The sequence below is a fragment of the Lissotriton vulgaris genome, chromosome 4_1, assembly GCF_964263255.1.
Source record: "Lissotriton vulgaris chromosome 4_1, aLisVul1.2, whole genome shotgun sequence".
Classification (NCBI taxonomy): Eukaryota; Metazoa; Chordata; class Amphibia; order Caudata; family Salamandridae; genus Lissotriton; species Lissotriton vulgaris.
The window spans coordinates 1,862,950,931-1,862,973,626 of NC_141691.1; the positions used below are offsets into that span (position 1 = coordinate 1,862,950,931).

Consider the following 22,696-nt stretch of genomic DNA (forward strand, 5'->3'; position numbering starts at 1 on the left):
ATGGGACCCCCAGACCATCGGCTGGCTTGCAGGTTGCGGGGATCCCGCACCCTGTGGCCTGCCGGTTGGAGCTGAAGCCCCAGGCCCGGACCCAGCTTCAGAACCTTATCCAGGCTGGGGAGAGCCTCCCGGGGTCCTGATGGACCCCCGTAACCAGCACCCAGACCCTATGATGGCTTGCAGGATGGGGGCTTCCACACCCTGGGGCCTGCCGGATGGAGCTTGAGCCCCAGGCCCGGATCCAGCTTCCGAGCCCTAGGCAGGAGAGCCTCAGTGGACCCCAGTCCACAGCGCCCAGACCTTCAGCTGGTTTGGAAGATGGGGGGTCCCGCACCCCAGGGCCTGCCAGACGGAGCTCAAACCCTGGGCCCTTTCCCAGATTCCGAACCCTTGCCAAGCCAGGGATAGCCTCCCCGTTCCTTGGGGGACCCCCCTGTCCCCAGCACCCTCACCCTCGGCTGGAACCAAGGAGGGTTAAGCCCAGGCCACGATCTCACCTCGACAGCCTGCCCGGGGAGCCCATTTTTCTCGACTATTAAGCCCCCATCCACGTAGTGGGGGCTTACTGAAGTTTGGGAAAGGACAAAAGTTGGAGATAGCCCGGCCACCAGCTCAAAGGGCCATCTGGTCACCCAGTCCGCAGGGCCATCTGGTCACCCGGCCTCCAGGGCCATCTGGTCACCCGGCCCACAGGGCCATCTGGTCGCACAGCCAGGGGACCAGATGGCCCAGGACGACCCAGTGCCTAGATGGCCTGGGGGGGTGCCGTACCCAGGGGGTGGCCAGGTGCACCGAGGCAGCCACTCGGGAGGTTCCTTCCCTGTGGCTGCTGCTTGCCTCCCTGCCTGACTGAGGCACTAGGAAGGAGAGGCCTGGCCGGCCCAGGACATCTGGTCACCCTGCTGATCTGCAAGGGATGGTGGCCCCCATCCCTGCACCCTGGTGGGGCAGGGACGGGAGTGGGAGGCCCCCATGCCGGAGGGCACGTGGTGGAAGCAGCCGCTCACAAACCCACATTACCCCCTCTGCGTCCCTCCCACCGGCCTGGCGGGAGAGGGACCCACCCCTGGGTGTGGCAGAGGAGGGCGTCCATGGGTGCCCATGCACGGAGAGACAAAAGCTTGGCTCAGAGATTGACTTTAAATAGATTGCAGCGAGGTAGCTGCTCTGCTACTTACAAAACCCAGACCCAGAATCAGGTCATCTACAAATGATTTAGCACCGGGTGCCCCACGAACACAAGCTGCACTAAGGGCGATGGAGGCAGCCCCCTTCCGTCTGCGTTACGCTCCCCAAGCGAGCGGCTCTATGCACCCGTCCCCCGAGAGAGGCCGGCTATCCCAGGCCAACCGAGGCTCCACAGCACTGCGGTATCGTTACAGTTTAGGGGGTATTCTGACTTAGAGGCGTTCAGTCATAATCCCACAGATTTTAACTTTGTCCCATTGGCTCCTCAGCCAAGCACATACACCAAATGTCTGAATCTGCGGTTCCTCTCGTACTGAGCAGGATTACTATTGCAACAACACATCATCAGTAGGGTAAAACTAACCTGTCTCAGGACAGTCTAAACCCAGCTCACGTTCCCTATTAGAGGGTGAACAATCCAACGCTTGGTGAATTCTGCTTCACAATGATAGGAAGAGCCGACATCAAAGGATCAAAAAGTGATGTCGCTATGAACTCTTGACCGCCACAAGACAGTTATCCCTGTGGTAACGTTTCGGACACCTCCTCCTTGAAACCCAAAAAGTCAGAAGGATCGTGAGGCCCAACTTTCACAGTCTGTATTCATACTGAAAATCGAGGTAAAGCAAGCTTTTGCCCTTCTGCTCCACGTGAGGTTTATGTCCTCCCTGAGCTCGCCTTAGGACATCTGCGTCATTGTGTCACATGTGTACCGCCCCAGTCAAACTCCCCACCTGCCACTGTCCCCAGAGCGGGTCACGCCTGACGGCCGCTGGGCGCTTGGAGCCAGAAGCAAGAGCCCCACAGGGCTCACCCCCTGCCTCACTGGGTAAGTGAAAAAATTATAAGAGTAGTGGTATATCACCGGCGACCGGAGGGCCTCCCACTTATCCTACACCTCTCATGTCTATTCACAATACCAGACTAGAGTTTCGCTAGATAGTAGGTAGGGACATTGGGAATCTCGTTCATCCATTCATGCGCATTACTAATTAGATGACAAGGCATTTGGCTATTTCTGTACCACCTCGCGGTGGCTCATTCTGGCTTATTATGCTGCCCATCAGCATCAATTCGGTTTTGCTTCTAACAATACAACATTCTTTCGCTCCGGAGTACAGCCACATTGAACGCTGTCCTCACTCGAACTGGGATCACGTATAGGCCAGAGATAGTATACCCTGCAGTACTATTGCAACAATTTAAAATTGTCTACGAACAGTCCTGAGAAATTAAAATATGATTATCAGGACATCAATAATCAATGTATGATAATTATGTGTATAAGATTATTTAAGACCTATTCATCATTCAAGACATTTCAAAAAGTATGATGTACACAACTATATCTAAACTGTTATAAGCACACATTTATAAAAATACACATCTACAAATTGCACATCTAACTAGAAAATGCACATCTATAAAATTGTAAAAATTCACATCTATAAAATTCACATCTATACTAAATCTTGTGTCAACTATAAACCTATATGTTAAAACAATATGTTTTATAAGGGTGACATGTGTGCTGCAAGAAAGTGTGCAGATCAATATAAGCTTGATACTCAATTGTCCATGAATACTAGGCACATTTTAAGAGTGTCCATTAAAGTAGACAGGCAAACATTTTTCTTGAATGGGAATAACATTTGCAGACCTAAATCAGCCAGAACAACATCATTACATTGAGGCCAAATACCACGACATCCAACGATAAAGCCAGGAAATGTTACTGTGTTGCATTTTGTGAGATCGTTGATTTGCTGTGACAGATCCTGATATATTTAACTTTACTCTCAAACGCTAATTCAAGGGAATTATGCGAGTTTTCATAACGAATTGAAACATCAATCACTGCAGCTGAACCATTTTTGGTAAACACTACATCTGGTTTTCTTAGTTCACCTTGAATATTCTTAACAATATATGCCATCCAACCACACCTTTTTGCTCTATCAAGGACCAATTCCAGAATTTTGTTATGTCTCTTTATCCTAATGTCCTTGGTTTTAGGACATGCGCCTGAAATATATAGATATTGTTTCGCAAACATCATTAAAATATCTACATGTAGCAAATGTACGATTTCTTCCCCTAGTGATGGTTTCGCTCTTAACATCAGCGCAGCTATGTACCAGTTTTCTTTCATGTTGTTATGCTTGCTGATCCAGAAGTTTGAGGTTGGATTACTTGCTAAGTGTTTTATACCATCACCTTGGACAGGGAGATTTGCCCATTTCTCAAATTCTTCTTTTCTCCAATCATATATTGCTAACAAATTCACATCATAACTCAGAAATCTGTCTAAAATGTTAAATGTGTGCGTTTTGATGATGTTGTCAATTTTTTCATTTATTTCCTCTCCTGCATACATGAATGAATGAGCTATGTACAGATCTGGAGCTGCCCTGAGATACAATAAACTATTGACTTTATTGAGACCAATTTTTGTACATAGTTTTGCTATACTGAGGCCCCCAAATGATCTTTTCGAATATAGGAGACCATCACATGTGTATGCAGGAAGGTGTAGAAAATGTTTGACATAATTTTTTATTGTTTGATCCAGAACATTTAAAGTTTTAGCTTCTGTTCCTGTCATTTCCAATTTGAATGATAGTTCAGGGACCAAGTACTGACACAAAATTTCTATTTTCTGCGTGGGCTAAAGTGGTAGATGTTCAAGTTTTTGAGCAAAATTGACAAGAACCTCATTAATTATGTTGTTGCTTGTATGGCCAGTTGTTGATCAAAGTTCAATCCGAGGTATCTCTCACTTTCTCCTGGATGAATGTTTTCAATATTTTCTTTTTCAAACTGCCATGGTTTACAGTTGTTAATCAGGATATTATCTTTCTGGTGACTGATATAAAATCCATGTGTCTTTTTCACATTAAGTTTTAATCCTGTTGTTTTACTGAACTTTCAATGATTTTCAGATTTGTACTCATTCCTTCCCAGGTGCTGCTGAGTACTGCGATGTCATCGACAAAGGCGAGAGCAGTGATTTGCTCAATAAACCCATCTGATCCGAATGTGTAGCCCTTGCCGTTGTTCTGAAGATCACAGATCAGAGGATCCATGGCAATGTTAAATAGTAGTGATAATCCTGGCAATCAATTTTCTTTTTGTCTTTTTTAAACATTGCCTGGTATTCTTTATAGCTGCCCTTTGCTTGTGCATAATTTTTCTTGTGCATCCGATTAAGCCTTCCGTTTTTCTTGTCTTTTTTTGTTATCTTGTTTCCTACTGAGGCATTCTGGTGCTCATCTTGAGCAGAGTTCATAGGCTCCTTATTGAGTTCACTTGCTGGTTCATTTGTTGGTACACTTGCTGGTGCAGGACTTATATCAGTGGTGTTTTCTGAGATATGTCACTATCTCATCCATCAGATCCATAGCAGCATCGTGTTGCTCTACGTTTTGGGTGTACTTCTCGATTTCTGTGATTCTATCTTCCAGTTCATCAAAGTTCTTGATTTTTTGCGCACGTTTGCGATTAATAAAGTCTTTGCGCTTTTCTGTTGTTACTTCCACTGTAACCTCTGGTTCATCCCAAGAGTCATTTTCGGAAACATTTGATGCTTGCGGTACATCTTTTGCCGATTATTTGCTCTTATCTTTTCTATCTCTTCATTTTTCTGCAATTTTTTTTCTGTTTTTATTGTCAAAATGTGGAACCATCAGCACATTAATATTCCTCTTGTTTTCATATACTTTTTCCAATTCTGCTAATAGCAGTATTTCTTCCTGTGACCATCATTTTGATGGTTTGCTGTATGCTAGAGCTGCTAGTCTAGCCTAACTTTGCACTCTTGGATGTGCATGCCGAGCATGTTGTGACACACCAATCTTTGTTCCATATCTGAGGTCACATAAGCTGCACAGGAATGGCAGCTCTCCTTTTTGAGGTCTTCCTTTACATTTGGCATATTGGCATGCAATGTTGTGGTATTCGGCTTCTTTGTCACATTTTAAGCAGTACGTTTTAAGATAGAAGCCTTTGTGCTTGTTGGAGACATGTTTTCTCAGTTCTTTGAAAGTTCCCAATGTCTCCACATAAGTCACATTTATACTTTTTGTTTGGGTATTTCCAATAAGTGACTTTTTGTGTGTAGTCACTTTTCTTTGTTATTACATCTTTGCTGACCTCGTACACACCAGGAAGATTTTCAAAGTTTCTTGTACCAATGTCATTCTTGGTGAGGAGGCCACAAACTCGATGGATTCGCTGAGGTCTACTGTTGTGTCATCTTCTGCTAAGGAGGGCGAACTAAGGCCTATATCGTTTTCTGAATTGTTGTTGCTTGTTGCATTGTTTGAAGCAGGTGCTGGTTTGTCAAATTCAGTAAGGAGGTTAATGATTTCTGGAAAAGACAGCACCTCCTTTCGCCATCTTAACAAGGTTTTTATTCCCCAGGAACTACCCCATCTGGAATTGGGTTCATTTGCTTCGCCATTTCTCACTATCACGCTCCCTGCCATGATAGAACCTTGTTTGGCCTGTCTTTATAGACTTCTCTATGCACAATCTAGCACTACAGACGCAGTTACCGGTGGGACCAGTGGGAGGTAAAGGCCACTGCAACCGAGAATAGGATAAGAGAGTCATAGTTACTCACGTCGTTTACCCGCGCTTCATTAACTTTCTTCACTTTGACATTCAGAGCACTGGGCAGAAATCACATCACGTCAACACCCGCCTCGGGCCGTCGCGATGCTTTGTTTTAATTAAACAGTCGGATTCCCCGATCTGCACCAGTTCTAAGTCAGCTGCTAGGCGCCGGCCGAGGCAGAACGCCTCCCCCTAGCCCCGAGGGACAGTGGCACGAGGAGAGGCTACCACTGGAGCTGGGGTGATCCACAGGAAGGGCCGTGCTCCCTTCCAGAGTCTCCACCGCCCCAGAGGGAGGCGCCTCGTCCAGCCGCGGCACACGCCCAGCCCCGCTTTGCGCCCCAGCCATACCGATCCAGCCCTTAGAGCCAATCCTTATTCCTAAGTTATGGGTCTGACTCAGGGCCGGCCCTAGGCATGTGCAAACTGTGCACCTGCACAGGGCCGCCAAACCCCAGGGGCCGCCACGACGAGGATCGGATCGGAAGGATCACTGGAGTGGCGGCCCCCTGGCAGGGATTAGGAATATGTGCTTAGTTTGTGCCGGTGCTTAGCACCGGCACTTATTTAAGAGGGCCAGGTCTACTGTAATACCAGGCGTCTGCAACTCTGACTGCATGTTTATATGGCAATGTGAATGTATGTGGCATACATACGCGTGCTGCGCACGTAGCCTCAGACTACACAGTAAATAACATTTAAATACCTCACTTCTGACTCCGCGCGTCACATACTGGTCCACTGTCCAGACCGTCCAACTCAATTTATTTACGGCATGAATGAACGTGAATCCAATATGCAGATGAGTGTGAATGACGGTCACGATGCGGATGTTTTTAAATTGATTTAAACCCTGATTGGGCAGGGGGCTGGATTTGATTTGGCTGGGGAAGGGGTAGGCCTGTGCCGCAGGCTGCGTGCGTAGATTTTTTTTTTAATGCCATGCCCAGCACGCACGCACCAGTCCCCACCATGAGCGCGAGTCATCAGCGGTTGAGACAGTACCGAGATGAAGTTACAGCCAGATGCTGTTATACTGCAGGCACTGCAGCTTGGCCTAGACCGCCTATATAATATAACTGATTGAAGGCAGGCAGGCCAGTGGCTGGGCACCCGCCCATCACCACCAGGGCTGTATCGGTTAGTAACAGCCATAAGCCATTACATTACATTAATGCAGTTTTTCTTGGTGGGCCGTGGTGTACGTGGACTTGTGAGTGGCATGATGGCATCACATGACAGTCACCAGCGTCGGCGTGGTTGCTCCAGCTCCACATGAAGTCCGGCCTGGGTTAAGGTTAAGTAAACGAGCTGCATGTTTCTTTCTGTGTCGACGTTGTTTTATTACTGGATGCCATACAGAAGTTGTTTTTGCACTGGACTGCGACTGCACAAGTTGTTTGTGCACTGGACTGCCACTGCACAAGGTGTTTTTGCACTGTACTGCCATTGCACAAGTTGTTTTTGTCCTGGACTGTCAGTGCACGTTGTTTTTTGCACTGATCCTTCTGTGTACTAATTTTAGCTAATATATTCCAAATTTGTGCTTTAAATGCACTTTGATGTAATATTTTTCAAAATGTTCACAGGGCAGGGGAACCTCCTATCAAAACCTTACTATGAGCAAGGCCCCCTTGCTGAAATTCAGATTGGGTATTATGTCTGACTTTTAGCAGTGCCAGTTGAGGATGTGGGTGGAGACAATAGAGTAGGTGGGTGGAGCCAGTGGAGGAAGTGGGTAGAGCCAGGGAAAAGTAGGTGTGGCCTCCGACCAATACTTCAGCACCTGCACTTCATATTTTACAAATTAAGCTGACTGGAGGCTTTTTGAAATAATATGTGGTCTGAGGTTGTATAAACGGCAGTAAGAAGGGTTGACGTTGTTGTCAGGTGCTCTATGTTGTCCCATCTTTTGTTGCTCAGTTTGGCTGGTGATAGTATTGAACAGGTTATCCACTGATTGGTTACATTAAAAGCGCAAATTGTTTGCATCCCTTGTGACTTCGTACTTGGTTCTTTCTAATGTGAGGTACTGTTTTATGTTGTATCTCTGACAGAAGGACCTTTAGTTTCTCAAGTAAGATTTGGAGGAACGGGTGTTTAAAATGGGATTGTGCTGTTTTGGTTCTCCCTTGATCTTAGATGGTCTTGCAGGGCATGTATCTCAACAAAAGGAGAGAAAGGGTATTTTTAGGGCACTCTTAGTCCCCAAGCAATATACAAGTAATCAAAAGAAGAGTGACCATAAAGGTAAGGTGTATAAAGAGGTGGGTGAAGCTAGGTGCCGAGCGGGTGCTGAGCGTTGCGGGCGTAAGAGACCTTACTATGAAGACATCTTTCTAACCAGATAAGTTGTATGAATGGAACCCTGCCAGTTCTAAAATCCTCCTCTGTGTGTATTTGTTTCCCTCTCTCCCTCAATTACAGGGTGTGCCATTGTCGCTCCCACCCCCCTCCTGTGTTCTATGGGGCGTGGATCGTTTTCTTTACAAGTGAGGACATTTATCCTATACTCTGTAATTAATATTGTGTGCTTGGGTAATATATATACCACGGCCAGCAGTGTCACGGCGCTTTGCACCGGGACGCTGTTTTAACGCATTTTTTTCCTTCGGGGTTCATTCCCTGACACCCCACTATAGGTAACAAGATATTTCTTGTAGTCCCTCACAAACAGACTTATACTTGTCTAGTCTGCTCACTTAGCCACTGTTGCTATATCACACATATGCAACAGTCTGCGCTGAACAAGATTCAATCAGCGTTAGTTGAGGCCCCTCCACTTCGGATTTTGGCATGATTTCAACTACGCAACCCAGGCATACCGGCCACGGCCATTGATATGTATGCTAGCACGTGTCAAGCCACAAAGTCACCCTTTATGGCCACTGTACATATGCACAACCCAATGATTCGATATCTTTGTGTTTATGTTTGTATTTGTCTGTTTGTCTATTTTTCTTCTTACAGACTCCTAGGTTCCTCGCAAAAGAGGTAAAACCCCACTACTTATGAGTTTGTTTCTCTTTCTTTTTGCACCTATTTTACACATAGTGCTATTTTTAACTTTCACGACCATTGGCAGGGCGGGCCTTAGCGTGCCCCTCCTGTCATTGGCACACTCGCTTACCGGTCCTGATGAAAGCCCAGTAAAGTAACACATATAAATGGGCAGAAACATGTTGACCTTCTTTACAGGGTAAACACCAGTATAAAGTAATTGGCTAGTTTCCCTTCACATATCTTATTTTTAATATGTCAGGTTGACCAGTGAATAAAGTTTTTTTTTGGTACAACCTTTGACATTTTTAAACTTTAATATTTTTTCACACTTCATCTTCACAAAAAACCTGCTCCGCAGTCTCCTGGCGTCGCAGCACACCGGGGAGGTACTCGATCTCTCCCGGTGGACTCGATGATGAAGCATGTCACCACTAGGGTGAGTGAGGGTTTCCTGAAAAAACAGTGCATTTTTTCTTGAAATTTGGTCCTATCATCGGATCACTAACAACTGGCCTCAGACTTCACGTGCGACACCCACCTCTTTATACACCTTACCTTTATGGTCACTCTTCTTGCAGGGCATGTGTCTATAGGCATAGAGAAAGGAATTTCTGATGCCATTCATTTTTGTTCCTTCAGACTGTACATGTATAACGGTGGTCTTATTAGATGTGGCAAATTATTATTTTCAGAAATACTGCTTTGTCACTTCCACAAAAAGTGACCCTTTCTTGAGATTTACTTTTTTGTGTTTTGAAGCGTGTTATCCACAAAGTGGATTTAGTAACAATAATATTGTTGATAGCATTTACTGTCATAAAACGCACACGATAAATAAATAAATAAAAACTGCTTCTATGCCTTTAAATAATAGTCGTTACATAATAGTGCGTAAATAATAATACTCTTTATCAACATAATATGTTAAGTTGGCACCTGGATTCGTATATGCGTCCTGGCAGTTTATGGGAGTTCTCCCCCCTGACTGCAATGAATTTATGTCGGGGGGAGCGCATAAACTATTTTCAAACACACTTGCAGCAACGTAAGCAAAAATACGGATTTTAATTTGTCTGTTGCTACAAACGGTGCACTTCGCTCAAACACACCATTGTAACTCCACCAGGTCCTGGAAGAAGAAGAACAATACTGTGACAATGCCTCAAAAAGACTTCCACTTGTCCCTCTCAGCCTCAACAGACAGAGCTTTCTTCTCCCATGGCTTGCTCCCAAGGTCTCATCACTCTGAACTTGGAACCAATTCACCTTTCTTTCTAGCCCTTACCTTTCAAGAGGTACCAGGACACGTCCCATTCTCCTTTTTTAAACATATCGCTATTGGCATTTCTTTATACATTCTACATCACATAATATTTGTCCAACATTTGTCATGATATCTTTGTGTAATTGACATGTTACAGAAGTTGCTGATATTGCAAATCATCATTGATCCCTGATTAACATTTATGAGCAGGGTATGACAGCTATGATGTATGCCAGCCCATTCCACCCATTCCAAGGCCGAGAATTCAAATATCTTTCCTCATGTCCGTCTCTCCAACAGTGTAATGTACTACCCTTGTATGTCGGGGTGAGTGCGTTTGGACAGGAGGTGTCGCTGCCATCTAAGAATCATATGTAATGGTAATTAAGAGAAAGTGAATAATGCTAAAATATCTAATTACTTGGCTTAACTAGTGTCACCTTCCTGAGCTCCGCCCCGTCCGGACCCCCTCTTCCGGGGCCCCCACCTACTCTCCCTGCACAGGGCCACCATGAGCCTAGAGCCGGCCCTGTCTGACTTGCCGACTTCCCTTACCTACATTGTTCCAACATGCCAGAGGCTGTTAGCCTTGGAGACCTGCTGCAGATATGGATATGGCCCGGCGCAATATTTACACCATCTCCCCTGGATTTTCAAGGGCCAGCGAGAGCTCACCGGCGGCCGCTGGAACCGCAACGCTTTCCAAGGCTCGGGCCCCTCTCTCGGGGCGAACACATTCCAGGGCGCCCTGCCCTTCACAAAGAAATGAGAACTCTCCCCAGGGCTTCCGCCTGCTTCTCCGGGATCGTTTGCATTACCGCACTGGACGCCGCAACGGCGCCCCTCTCTGCAACTCCGGGTTTGGGGATTTGAGCCCGACTCCCTTTTGATCAGCCAAGGGCAACAGAGGCCATCGCCCATCCCTTCTGAAAGGCGCTCGCCCATCTCTTAGGACCGACTGACCCATGTTCAACTGCTGTTCACATGGAACCCTTCAACACTTCGGCCTTCAAAGTTCTTGATTTAATATTTGCTACTACCACCAAGATCTGCACCTGCAGAGCCTCCACCTGGGCCATTGTCCCGGGCTTCCATACGCACCGCAGTAGCCCTCCTACTCATCGCGGCTTAGCCCCCGCGGATCTCAGCGCCGGGCATGGGCCCGACGCTCCAGCGCCATCCATTTTCAGGGCTAGTTGATTCAGCAGGTGAGCTGTTACACACTCCTTAGCGGATTCCGACTTAAATGGCCACCATCCTGCTGTCTATATCAACCAACACTTTTTCTACGGTCTGGGGAGCATCGGCATAGGGCGCCTTGACCCTGCGTTCGGTTCATCCCGCAGCGCCAGTACTGCTTACCAAAAATGGCCCACCAAGCACTCTCATTCCATGCCCGGCTCCACGCCAGTGAGGCGGGCTTCTTACCCATTTAAAGTTTGAGAATAGGTTGAGATCGTTTTGGCCCTAAGACCTCTAATCATTCGCTTATCAATAAAACTGGAAGCTCCGAGCGCCAGCTATCCTCAGGGAAACTTCGGAGGGAACCAGCTACTAGATGGTTCAATTAGTCTTTCGCCCCTATACCCAGGTCGGAACCGCTACGGACCTCCTCTGGGTTCACCCTGCCCAGGTATAGTTCACCATCTTTCGGGTACTACCACGCACGCTCAAGCTCCACCTCCGAACAGAGTGGGCGAGACAGACCAGTGGTGCGCCTGCCGCTGGAAGCGCGGCGGGATCCCACCTCAGCCGGTGCTCGCCGGCCTTCATCTTCATTGCGCCATAGGGCTGCGCTCGACCCTCCGACTTGCGCACTTGTTAGACTCCTTGGTCCGTGTTTCAAGACGGGTCGGGTGGGTAACCGACATCGCTGCAGACCCCTGGCGCTCGGCATGGGCCTCCCCACCTGTCCCCCCTTCAACCACCCCAGCACGCCCCGAGGGGCGGGCGGGAACTGGTGACTGGGGGAAGGCACGGAGGCGGTCGAATCTCCCTCGGCTCCGCAGACACGACGAAGCTGCTCCCAGGGGGCTGTAACACCCTCTGCAGGAGCAGAGGGCCACATGCCACCCCGAAGCCTTCCCAGTCGACCGGGAGCCAGTCGCGGCACAGCGCCACAGAGTAAATGCGCCCAGCGGGGGCCGGGTAGGACCCAGGCACCGGTCCCGCAGAGGGGATACGGAACTCCCGGGCCACCGACCTTCCCGCTGTGTTGAGTCCTACGGGTGGACTGCACGGACCACACCCTCTTGAACAATCTCTTCAAAGTTCTTTTCAACTTTCCCTTACGGTACTTCTTGGATATCAGTCTTGCGCCCGTATTTAGCCTTAGATAGAGTTTATCACCCGCTTTGGGCTGCATTCCCAAGCACCCCGACTCCGAGAAGACCCAATCCCTGCGCGCCGGGGGCCGCTACCGGCCTAACACCATCCACGGGGTATGTCTCGATCAGAAGGACTTGGGCCCCCTGAGCGACGCCGGGGAGTAGGTCTTGTATACGCCATATTTCCTGTGCCCGCCGCCGGGCAGGGATTTGGAGCTCGGCTCTTCCCTCTTCACCCACCGTTACTGGGGGAATCCTGGTTAGTTTCTTTTCCTCCACTTAGTAATATGCTTAAATTCAGAGGGTCGCCAGGTCTGATCTGAGATCGTAGTTGGAAGAATAACTCTGGAGCATCAAGGGGGTTGCCGGGGAAGGCCAGGTCGCTGCCTGAGCAGGTGCCTGGCGACCCGGCAGCACGCGCCCTCTTTCCGCGGATCGGATCTGGAGGGGTTTTGTCCCTGTCCTGGGTCCCGGCCAGAGCTCCTGAACCCAGCCAAGCAAGGGGACCCTCCCCAGGCACAACCGAACCCCGTCCCATGCCTTTGGCAGAGCAGCATGCCGGGGGACGGGGCCCAGGGCCGGAGCACCAAAACCGAGGCCCAGCGGGGCCCCTGGACCCAGCCGGGCCTCCCAGGCCCAGAGACGCAGGGGAAGCCTCTCCGGGCCCACCGGACCCCGTCCTGGGCACACTGCCATGTGGCTTGACCGGGGACAGAGCCCAGGGTGGGGAGGCCACCCTCCCTGGGGCCCTCAGGGGCCGAGGGCGGAGCTCCTGAACCCAGCCAAGCAAGGGGAGGCTCCCCAGGCACAACGGAACCCCGTCCTGGGCCTTTGGCAGTGCGGTAGGCTGGGGGACGGGGCCCAGGGCCGGAGCAACTGACCCGGGGCCCGGCAGGGCCCCTGGACCCAGCCAGGGCTCCCAGGCCCGAAGGCACAGGGAAAGCCTCCCCGAGTCCGCCGGACACCATCCCGGGAACCCTGCCACGCGGCAGGACTGAGGACGGAGCCCGGGGTGGGGAAGCCACCCTTCTTGGGGCCCTCAGGGGCCCCAGCCAGAGCTCCTGAACCCAGCCAAGCAAGGGGAGCCTCCCAAGGCACAACGAACACCGTCCCAGGCCTTTGGCAGAGTGGCAGGCCAGGGGATGATGCCCGGGGTGGGGAGCTCACCCTCCCAAGGCACAACGGAATACCGTCCCTGGCCTTTGGCAGAGTGGCAGGCCTGGGGTCGGGGCCCGGGGTGGGCAGGCCACCCTTCCCAGGGCTCCTGGGGGCCGCCAAACCCAGCCAAGCAGGGGGAGGCTCCGCTGGCATGCCGCAACCCCGTTCCAGGCCTTGGTGGGCCAGCAGGCCAGGGGACGGGGTCTGGGGCCGGAGCAACCGACCCAGGGCCGGCGGGCCCCTGGACCCAGCGGGGGCTGCCAGGCCTGGAGGCGCAGGGGAAGCCTTACCAGTCCTACCGGACACCATCCCAGGTACCCTGCCAAGTGGCGGGACTGGGAACTGAGCCCGGGGTGGGGAAGCCACCCTCCCCAGTGCCACAGGGAGCCCGTGAACCCAGCCGAGCAAGGGGAGGCCCGCCAGGCACGATGGAATCACGTCCCGGGCCTTTGGCAGGGCAGCAGGCCGGAGACTGGGTCCAGGGCCGGAGCACCTGAGCCAGGGCCCGGCGGAGCCCATGGAGCCAGCCGGGGCTCCCGGGCCCAAAGGCGAAGGGAAAGCCTACCCGGGCCTGCAGCACCTCGTTCGGGCACCTTGCCATGCAGAAGGACCAAGGACGGAGCATGGGGTGAGGAGGCTGCCCTCCCCAGCCCCTGGACCCAGCCCAGCAGGGGGAGGCTCCCCAGGCTTGCCAGACCCCATCCAGGGCAGGCTGCCACGGACGGACCCAGGGCTGGGCCGGCATCCTGGCCCATCCAGCAGCAGGCTGAGGACCGCTAGGCTGAGAGGGGTCCCAGAGTACCTTGTCCCTAGTAATCGGGAGGAAGGCTACCCCCCTTTCTGGTAACCTGTGTGCACAGCAAGACTGAGGGGACCGTAGGGGTGGAAGCGCCTGACCGCCTGGAGCCCTGGCTGGGATCAGGGAGGCAAATGAGCCCTCATCGGGACTTCCAGGGTGGCCTGGCTATCTGGGCGCCCCATTGGAAAGCAATGCGTGCGACCAGATGGCTGGGGGGGAAAGGTGCAACCAGATGTCCGGGACCGAAAGGGCGCCCGTCTGTCCACCCGAGCCTTCGCGGTGGCTCGGAGTCCCCAGCTGGCCCTCAGGCACAGGGAGGACCACAGGAGCTCTAGGGCCCGGATGCCCGGGGGAGGTCTGCCCGGGACCCATGGAGCCCGTTCTGGGCACTTTGCCATGCCATGGGCCGGAGGAGGGAGCCCCCGGACAGAGGGGAGGTGTTCTCCAGGCATAGACCATCGGGGAGGCAAATGAACCCTCATCGGGACTTCCAGGGCAGCCCGGCCGTCTGGTCAACTCATTGGAAAGCATTGCGTGTGACCAGATGGCTGATGGGAAAGGTGCGACCAGATGTCCGGGACCGAAAAGACTCCCATCTGCCCACCCGAGCCTTTGCGGTAGGGCACACGCCTGCCCAAGCAGGGCTCAGGGGCTCCGCTTACCGGGGGCTCAGGGACCCTGGCTGGGCCTCAGGCACGGGGAGGACCACCGGAGCTCTCGGACCCGGACACCCAAGAAGGACTGCCCAGGACCCATGGAGCACGTGCCGAGCACTCTGCCACACCGTGGGCCAGAGGAGGGAGCCCCAGGACGGAGGGGAGGTGTTGTACGGGCATAGACCATCTGGTCCCTGGCAAAGCATCGCCAGCCCGGGAGGGGGTGTTCTGGCATACCCTGCCCCAACTAATCCGGAGAAATGCCACCCCTCTTTCTGGGAACCTGTGTGTACCGAGAGACTCAGGAGACCCTAAGCCCGGACGCACCCGACCTCCTGGAGCCCTGGCTGGGATCGGGGAGGCAAATGAGCCCTCATCAGGACTTCCAGGGCAGCCCAGTCATCTGGTCTCCCCATTGGAAAGCATTGCGTGCGACCAGATGGCCGAGGGGAAAGGTGCGACCAGATGGCCGGGACCGAAAGGACACCCATCTGCCCACCCGAGCCTTCGTGGTAGGGCTCATGCCTGCCCACGCAGGGCTCAGGGGCTCTGCTTCCCGGGGGCTCGGGGACCCCGGCTGGGCCTCAGTCACAGGGAGGACCACCGGAGCTCTCGGGCCCGACACCCGGGGGAGGACTGCCCGGGACCCATGAAGCCCGTCTCAGGCACTTTGCCACGCCGTCGGCCGGAGGAGGCAGACCCGAATGTCTAGTGAGGTGTTGTCCGGGCATAGCCTATCTGGTCCCCGGCAGTGAACCGCCAGACCGGGAGGGGTGTCCCAGCATACCCTGCCCCTAGTAATCTGGAGGAAGGCTACACCTCTTTCTGGGAACCCGTGCACGCCGCAAGGCTCAGTGGACCCTAGACGCGAATGTACGCGACCTCCTGGAACCCTGGCTGGGATCCCAGAGGCAACTGAGCCCTCATCGGGACTTCCAGGCCGGCCCGGCCATATGGTTGCCCCATTGGAAAGCATTGCTTGTGACCAGATGGCTGAGGGGAGAGGTGCGACCAGATGGCCGGGACCAAAATAATGCCAATCTGCCTGCCCCGAGCCTTCGCAGGAGGACTCCCGCCTGCCCTTGCAGGGCTCGGGGGCTGCAGGGCTTTGGGGTTGCAGGGCTCCGGGGCTGTAGAGTTCCGGGGGTTTTGGAGACCCCACGCTGGACCTCAGGCATGGGGATGCCCGCCGGCGCTCCTGGGGCCCAGACGCACGGGGGAGGACTGCCTGAGACCCATGGAACCTTGCAGGTCTCCGGGGCTCTGCACCAGGGACCCTTGTCCCGGGCAGATGGACACTTTGCAGGCCGCAGGACAGGGGTTCCCAAACCCCAGTCCCTGCTTCTCAACCCAGCCAGGCCGGGGAGATCGGGGAACCTGCCCAGGCACGAGGGACCCCTGTCCCGGGCACACGGACCCTCAGGGCATGCACTCGTTTTCCACATATTTTTTCCAATACTCTGTGTAGTGGCGCTACGCCAACTACGCCCAGCCAAATATCAGTAGGATAGGAGTAGGAGTTAGGAAAGCAAGAATGAAGCACATTTGTTTTGCAATTTTGAAGTGTAATGAAAATAAAGATTTTGATAGGATCAAAGCAAATCAAGACCCTTTACTTGGTGATGTGTAATGATAAACATTCACTGAAACACGATTTTCACACATTATCATTTTTGAACTAAATATTTGTCTGCAAATTTAGTGGCCGTTCCAATGGAACATTTATTGTCTATAAATGACAGTGTGCTATTACACAATGCTTTAGTAATATATTTGCGACAGTGGGATCCAGATTGCACCACCAGTTACATACTTTACCACTCTCCTGCTGAATACATTTGCTGCACTTAAGCTAGGCTTTTTAACAACCCCTATGACTTCAGTGATATAACATTGATATCAGCATCCCCACTCTGATAATTTTTCCACCAGCACTGGTACAAAGTTGCTGAACTATATCCCTAAATCCAGTTTTAAAACAAACCCTTGCAATTATTCCCAAGTAAGATTCTGGGTGAACCTTCCACTTTTTTTTACCTCAGCTCCAAATTATAAAGTTTCAGGGGGGTGCCATCAAGCGGGAGCCGAGAAAAAGGAGGGATCCCAAAACACATTTTCCCCATTATTTTTTTCCATAGGAAATTTAGACAAATCTACAACCCAAACTGCTGAACCGATTTACACCAAAATTTGGCAGAAAGCTAGATCTTGGTCCAGTAAGAGTGCTTTATGTGATTTGGTGTAAATCTGTTCAGTAGTTTTTGAGCAATTAGTGCTCTAATACTTTGTATAATTTTTGCAGCGGAGGATCCATGACAGATCCATGACAGATCTCATGGAGAAATCTGTTTGACTGACACCACATTAAAAACATGTGGCAGCAGCCATCTTAGGTCTCAAGTGGGAGGCGCAAATAGTTTTTTTGGGGAGGGTGGCACGTGGCCTGAGTGAGGCCCTGGGGTCCCCGTCCCCTCAAGCTGAGGTACAAAATGGAGTGAGGGGGTGTGTCCCCCGAGCTTATTATAAAAAATGGGAGGAGAGGGGGCCTAAAAAAAAACAGGGTCTCCATCCCCCAGGGCTGTAACATAACGGAAAGGAGGGGTGCACAAACCCCCTCCCTGAGCGTCTAAAGACGCCAGGGGCCCCATCCCCAGTGTGCCGGGGAACCAACCCTCTGGACACAATAGTTTCTCTGCCTACATCAGTGTGGACAGGGAAACATATGTTTGCTACCGCCCAGTGGGAGCATATTTAAATCTCATGCCAGGCGGGAGCAAATATGCCTTCCCTGCCTGCACCAGTGAAGGCAGGGAAGGAATGTCTGCTCCCTCTCGGTGGAAGCTTTAACCATGCTCCCGCTGAGTGGGAGCAGGCTTCTGAAGACTTCTGTTTTGCTGCCTGCTCTCCTGCAAGCAGGGAAACAGATATTGTCCATCCCAGGGGGGAACAAGCACAAATAACTACTCACTATTTGCTTTCGGGTTGCACTTTATATACTGAAATGTAGAGCAGCCAGGAAATCGATTATATTGTAATTATCTGCCCTGGTGAAACAGTATTCAAGCACATGACACTTTATTTCGGGATGGAAATATGTTTATTATATGTCGCAAGAACCCAAATGTTTACCTAGGCATATGTCACTTTAATGAGTACTGGCTAAAGCTCCAGTTAAAGTACCTCTTAGCACTATGCACTTTATTGTAACAGTTCCTTTCACCTGCTGCTACTAGTTTGTATGTGATTGTTTAAATCATTTTAGTATTTATTGAATAATGTTTCTCCGTTGGTGCACCACCCAGGGGGCCAGTTTATGGAATGTACAGTTAAATTTTCCTAACTTAGTGGGGCATTTGTAAAATTTGCATTATGATGATTTTATGACAAATATAATTGTATGTATTTTTGTTTTATGGTTGCGTTATGCAAACCGAATAAAGCTTTCTGAACGAACGAACGAACTACTCACTCTAGGCAGGAGCAATACTGGTTCCTGTACCATGCGGGAAGCCGGCTCAGGCTGCGGAGGCCCTGAGGCGCCCCCCGTGGTCCCAACGTGCTTCTTAGTGTGCGCCCTGGGTGGGCCCTAGGGCACTAGAGACACCCTGGGAAATCAGGTCCCTGGGGCCGCAATAGGATCGGGGGCTGCGACGCCCGCCTCCACTTTATAATGACATGCGTCTCCGGGAGATGGGATACCCGAGACCTAATAAGGCTCGGGGAGCAAGACTGCATGGCCCATATCCTCTTTTAATTGGAATTCGGCCCTAGGGGATGGGGTGTCAGGGGCCTATTAAGTCTCAGGAGGGGGTTGCACACCCCCCTCCCCTTATAATATATCTTTTGGCTCCAGGGGATGGGGTCCCTGGGGTCACTATTGGCTGGGGGAGGATGAGCCTGTTCCCCCTCCCCCTTTTATGTATGGTTGGCCCCAGGGTATGGCATCCCTGGGACCACTAATGGTTCTGGGACGCGGCCCTAGTGCCCTTCTCCCCATAAAGGCCCCAGCGATCGGATCCTCAGAGCCTGAAGGCCAGCCCTATGCTGCACAGATCAAAGACCTTGCATGGCATGGCGTTGGCAGTCTGCAGCGTGTATGCCACAGGGTCGGGCTGCAGGCTAGGCTCTGCCGCAAACCCCCTGCCACGCACTGTGAAAGGCCTTGCATAGCGTAGGGGTTGGCTGCTAGTGGCGGATGGATGCAGGGCCTGGCTGCGTGCCAAGCCCTGTGGCCAACCCCACACCGTGCATGACCAAAGGCTGTGTGCAGAGTGGGGTGGGCTGCCTCCAGGTGGGTTGGCCACAAGGTGTGGCTGCAAGCCAGGCCCATTTGCATGTCCCTGCTGAACACAGCCAAAGGCCATGTGAAGTGTTGGGCTTGCTGCCCACAAGGCAGTTGGACGCAGGACCTGGCTGCAAGCCAGGCCATGCGACCAACCATATACCGCACATTACTGAAGGTCGTGCACGGCACGGAGGTGGCTGCCACTAGGTGTGTTGGCCATAGGCTCTTGCAACAGACCCAGTGCTGCGGCCAACCGCAATGAGTTGGCTTTACATATGGTGGCAAAATATTACTGTACAACATTTTTCTGAAAAAACAAAGGTTAAAGAAAGTGTTGTTATAGTTAGGTGACTTCACTTAGGGCCAGATGTAGGTGGCCATATACCGGCCAGTAATGGCCGATTTCGGCCGTTACCGACAGGTATTTTTACCGATTTGGTAACTTCTAGATGTAGGTGGGACTCTTCTGAGTCCCAAAGGCCTTTCAGATTCGGTATTTTCCACCCAATCCAATTGGGTGGTAAAATACCGAATCCAGGTGTGTATGCTCATGTGTGCATGCACACCTATGCCATGTGACAGACAGACATGCCCTTAGGGCATGTCTGTGTGCCACATGGCACAAATGCCTGTATTTGGGGTGCTAGAGGGTGTCAAAGTGACACCCCCTGTAATACCGATTCGGAAATGCCCATTGTTTCCTATGGGCTTCAATGCCCATAGGAATCAATGGGCATTACCGAATCAGTATTTACAGAATCGGTAAATACCGAATCTTAACGATTCGGTATTTACCGATTCTGTGATACCTACATCCCCCCCCCCCTCTTTTTTACCACTTCTTAAATACCGAATCGGTACAATTCGATATTTAAGAAGTGGTAAAATAAAATTACCTACATCCATGCCTTAATTCTTTAAATGTACAAAACCACTGAGATTCAACAGTTATAGCAAGCTCTGGTACATAGCACCCTCGCCAAGCACTGCTAATTACCCACATATTATATCACTCATGACAACTTAAATTACACCATTGTTAACATCACTGCAATATTTCCAATGTAATTATTGATGAGAAAACTGTGCATTGGGGGAGCGCGAATTACAGTTACCTTATGACATGAGTTATACCTACCAGAGCTAACTATAACTGGTGAATTTCAGTGGTATTGTATCTTTAAAGCATTAAGTTGACACAGAAAGTTTACCCTAACTATAACATCAATTTAACCTTGGTGTTTTTTCAGCGAATATATATATATTCCAAAATACACCATTGGGCCTCATTTTAACACAGACGTTTTTTTTCAGATTTGCTAAAATCACTGGTACCGACACCAAGATTTTTCAGAAGCCTTGTGATTTTAGTGAACGGATGCCAGAAGCCAGCACCCCATTCCGAAAAGTGTTCCATTGCCATATATTGGCCACAATACGATAAAGACATATAAAAGGACGTGGTCAAGGCTGTGACATTTACAATAAATTGTGGTTTGAAAGAAAAGTAAAAACATGTAAAGAGTATGTTATTTTTGAAATTCACAGCATTTTGAAAGCATGTCTCTTTATTATATTTTTACAAATCACCCAAGCCTCATGTCTGTTAAAGCTAGGTGGGTCGCAAAAGTTCTAAAAATTAGGTTGTTATTCTAAAACATTTGGGAAACACTGATCTTTTTAGATTATAGGAGTTTTAACCTTGTCCTTCACTTCGATTTCCAGGTCTCCTACTTCAAAAAGTCAATAAGACACATTCCCTTCATTTCAGCTGATCATCCACTCTAGCCAGCAAAAACACTTTTCTTGGCTTCCCTTAGGCTGAACCTGTTCTTGTTCATCTCTGATTAGCAAATCTATCTTCTGTATCACCCACAAAAAGTGGCTCTTTCTACCTCTTTCTCTAAATCCCCTGCTTCTTAACAATCCTCGCTATGCCACGCCAGTCATCTCACTAGATTTCTAGACACATCATCTGGTTCCTATGCCAACCCTCACTCTCTGCCACCCATCTTTGTTTTGCTCCGTGGGGGTCTCAAAGGCGCCATAGATTGTGACACTACACCTTTCCCTCCTGGAAGACCAGGAAGACCTTCCATTACAAGATGTCCTGAATGTGGAGGCCATGCCTTCCTGCACCACTCCTACAACCTTTGCTAGCTCCACAATATCTCACATCCCATGATATATAACCCTCTACAAAAAAGCACAAGCAAACTGATGACAACACAGCAAGAGCAGTGGTATGTTATGTCATGTTATGTGTATTTGTATAGCACACAACTCACCCGCAAGGGTTTAGTTATGTTATGTTATGGGTTTTTATATAGCGCATGACTCACCCAGGGCCATCTCAGCGCTTTACCAATGGGAATTCAGAGAGGGGAACAGAGAAAGAGCTATATTATGAAGAAGCAGGCTTAGAACAAGAATGTTTTCAATTGTTTCCTGAAAGACATATAGGTGCTGGATTTTCGCAGGGCCACTGGTAATGAATTCCAGTATTTGGGGGCTATATACGAGAAAGCTCTGCCACCTGTGCCGGTTAACCGAATACGAGGGATCTTAAAGAGAGCTAAGGCATTAGATCTTAAATTGCATTCATGTGATTGTTTGTACAGTTTGTTTTGAAGGTAGGATGGCTCTGGAGCAAGGCTGTATGGGCCAAGTCAGGGTTTGGGTAGGTGAAGAACCAGGCCTTCAGTTTCTTGTGGGATTCAAGTATTGAGGAAAAGGCTCTGACTTGCAGGGTTAGGTTGTTGCAGGCTTTAGGAGCTAGGTAGGAGAAGGCATGACAGCCGGATCTGGTTCTGCATATGTGGGTAGTGTGTGCGAGTGGGAATCCGACTGAGCGGAGGTGTCTTGCTAGTTCTGTGGAAGTTTATGCGGTTGTTGAGGTACGTGGAGACAATGTTGTGTAAATCATAGTAAGTTTACATGAAGAGTTTGAAGAGCGCTTGTTTGTGAATTGGGAGCCAGTGGACCTCTTTGAGGTGCACAATGATGTGAGAGTGGGATGGAAAGTTGAGGGTTAGCCTGGCCGCTGAGTTTTGCATGATCTGGTGTCATCTGATCATTGGAGTGGTGATTCCAGAATACATTGCGTTGCTGTAGTCCAGCTTGCTGATGATAAGGGCTTGGGTGACGATTCTGCTTGTGTTGGTGGACAACCATTTGAAGATCTTCTTGAGCATCTTAAGTGTGTGGAAGCAGGATATGGATACTGCATTCACTTGGCTGGTCATGGTGGGTTGATTGATTACTATTCCGAGTTTCGTTGCGTGGGTTGCCTGGAGGGCTGGGGATCTAAGTTTGGCAAGCCACCATATGGAGTCCCAAAGTGTTCTTACCAAAGATTACTACTTCTGTCTTGTCAGTGTTTAGCTTGAAGCAGTTGTT

At 50.4% G+C, this 22,696-nt stretch overlaps 1 pseudogene; it reads right to left on the reverse strand.

Moving 5' to 3' along the window:
• Positions 1-1,113: 1,113 nt before the first annotated feature.
• Positions 1,114-12,727, reverse strand: LOC147724631 (28S ribosomal RNA; annotated as a pseudogene).
• Positions 12,728-22,696: the final 9,969 nt, after the last annotated feature.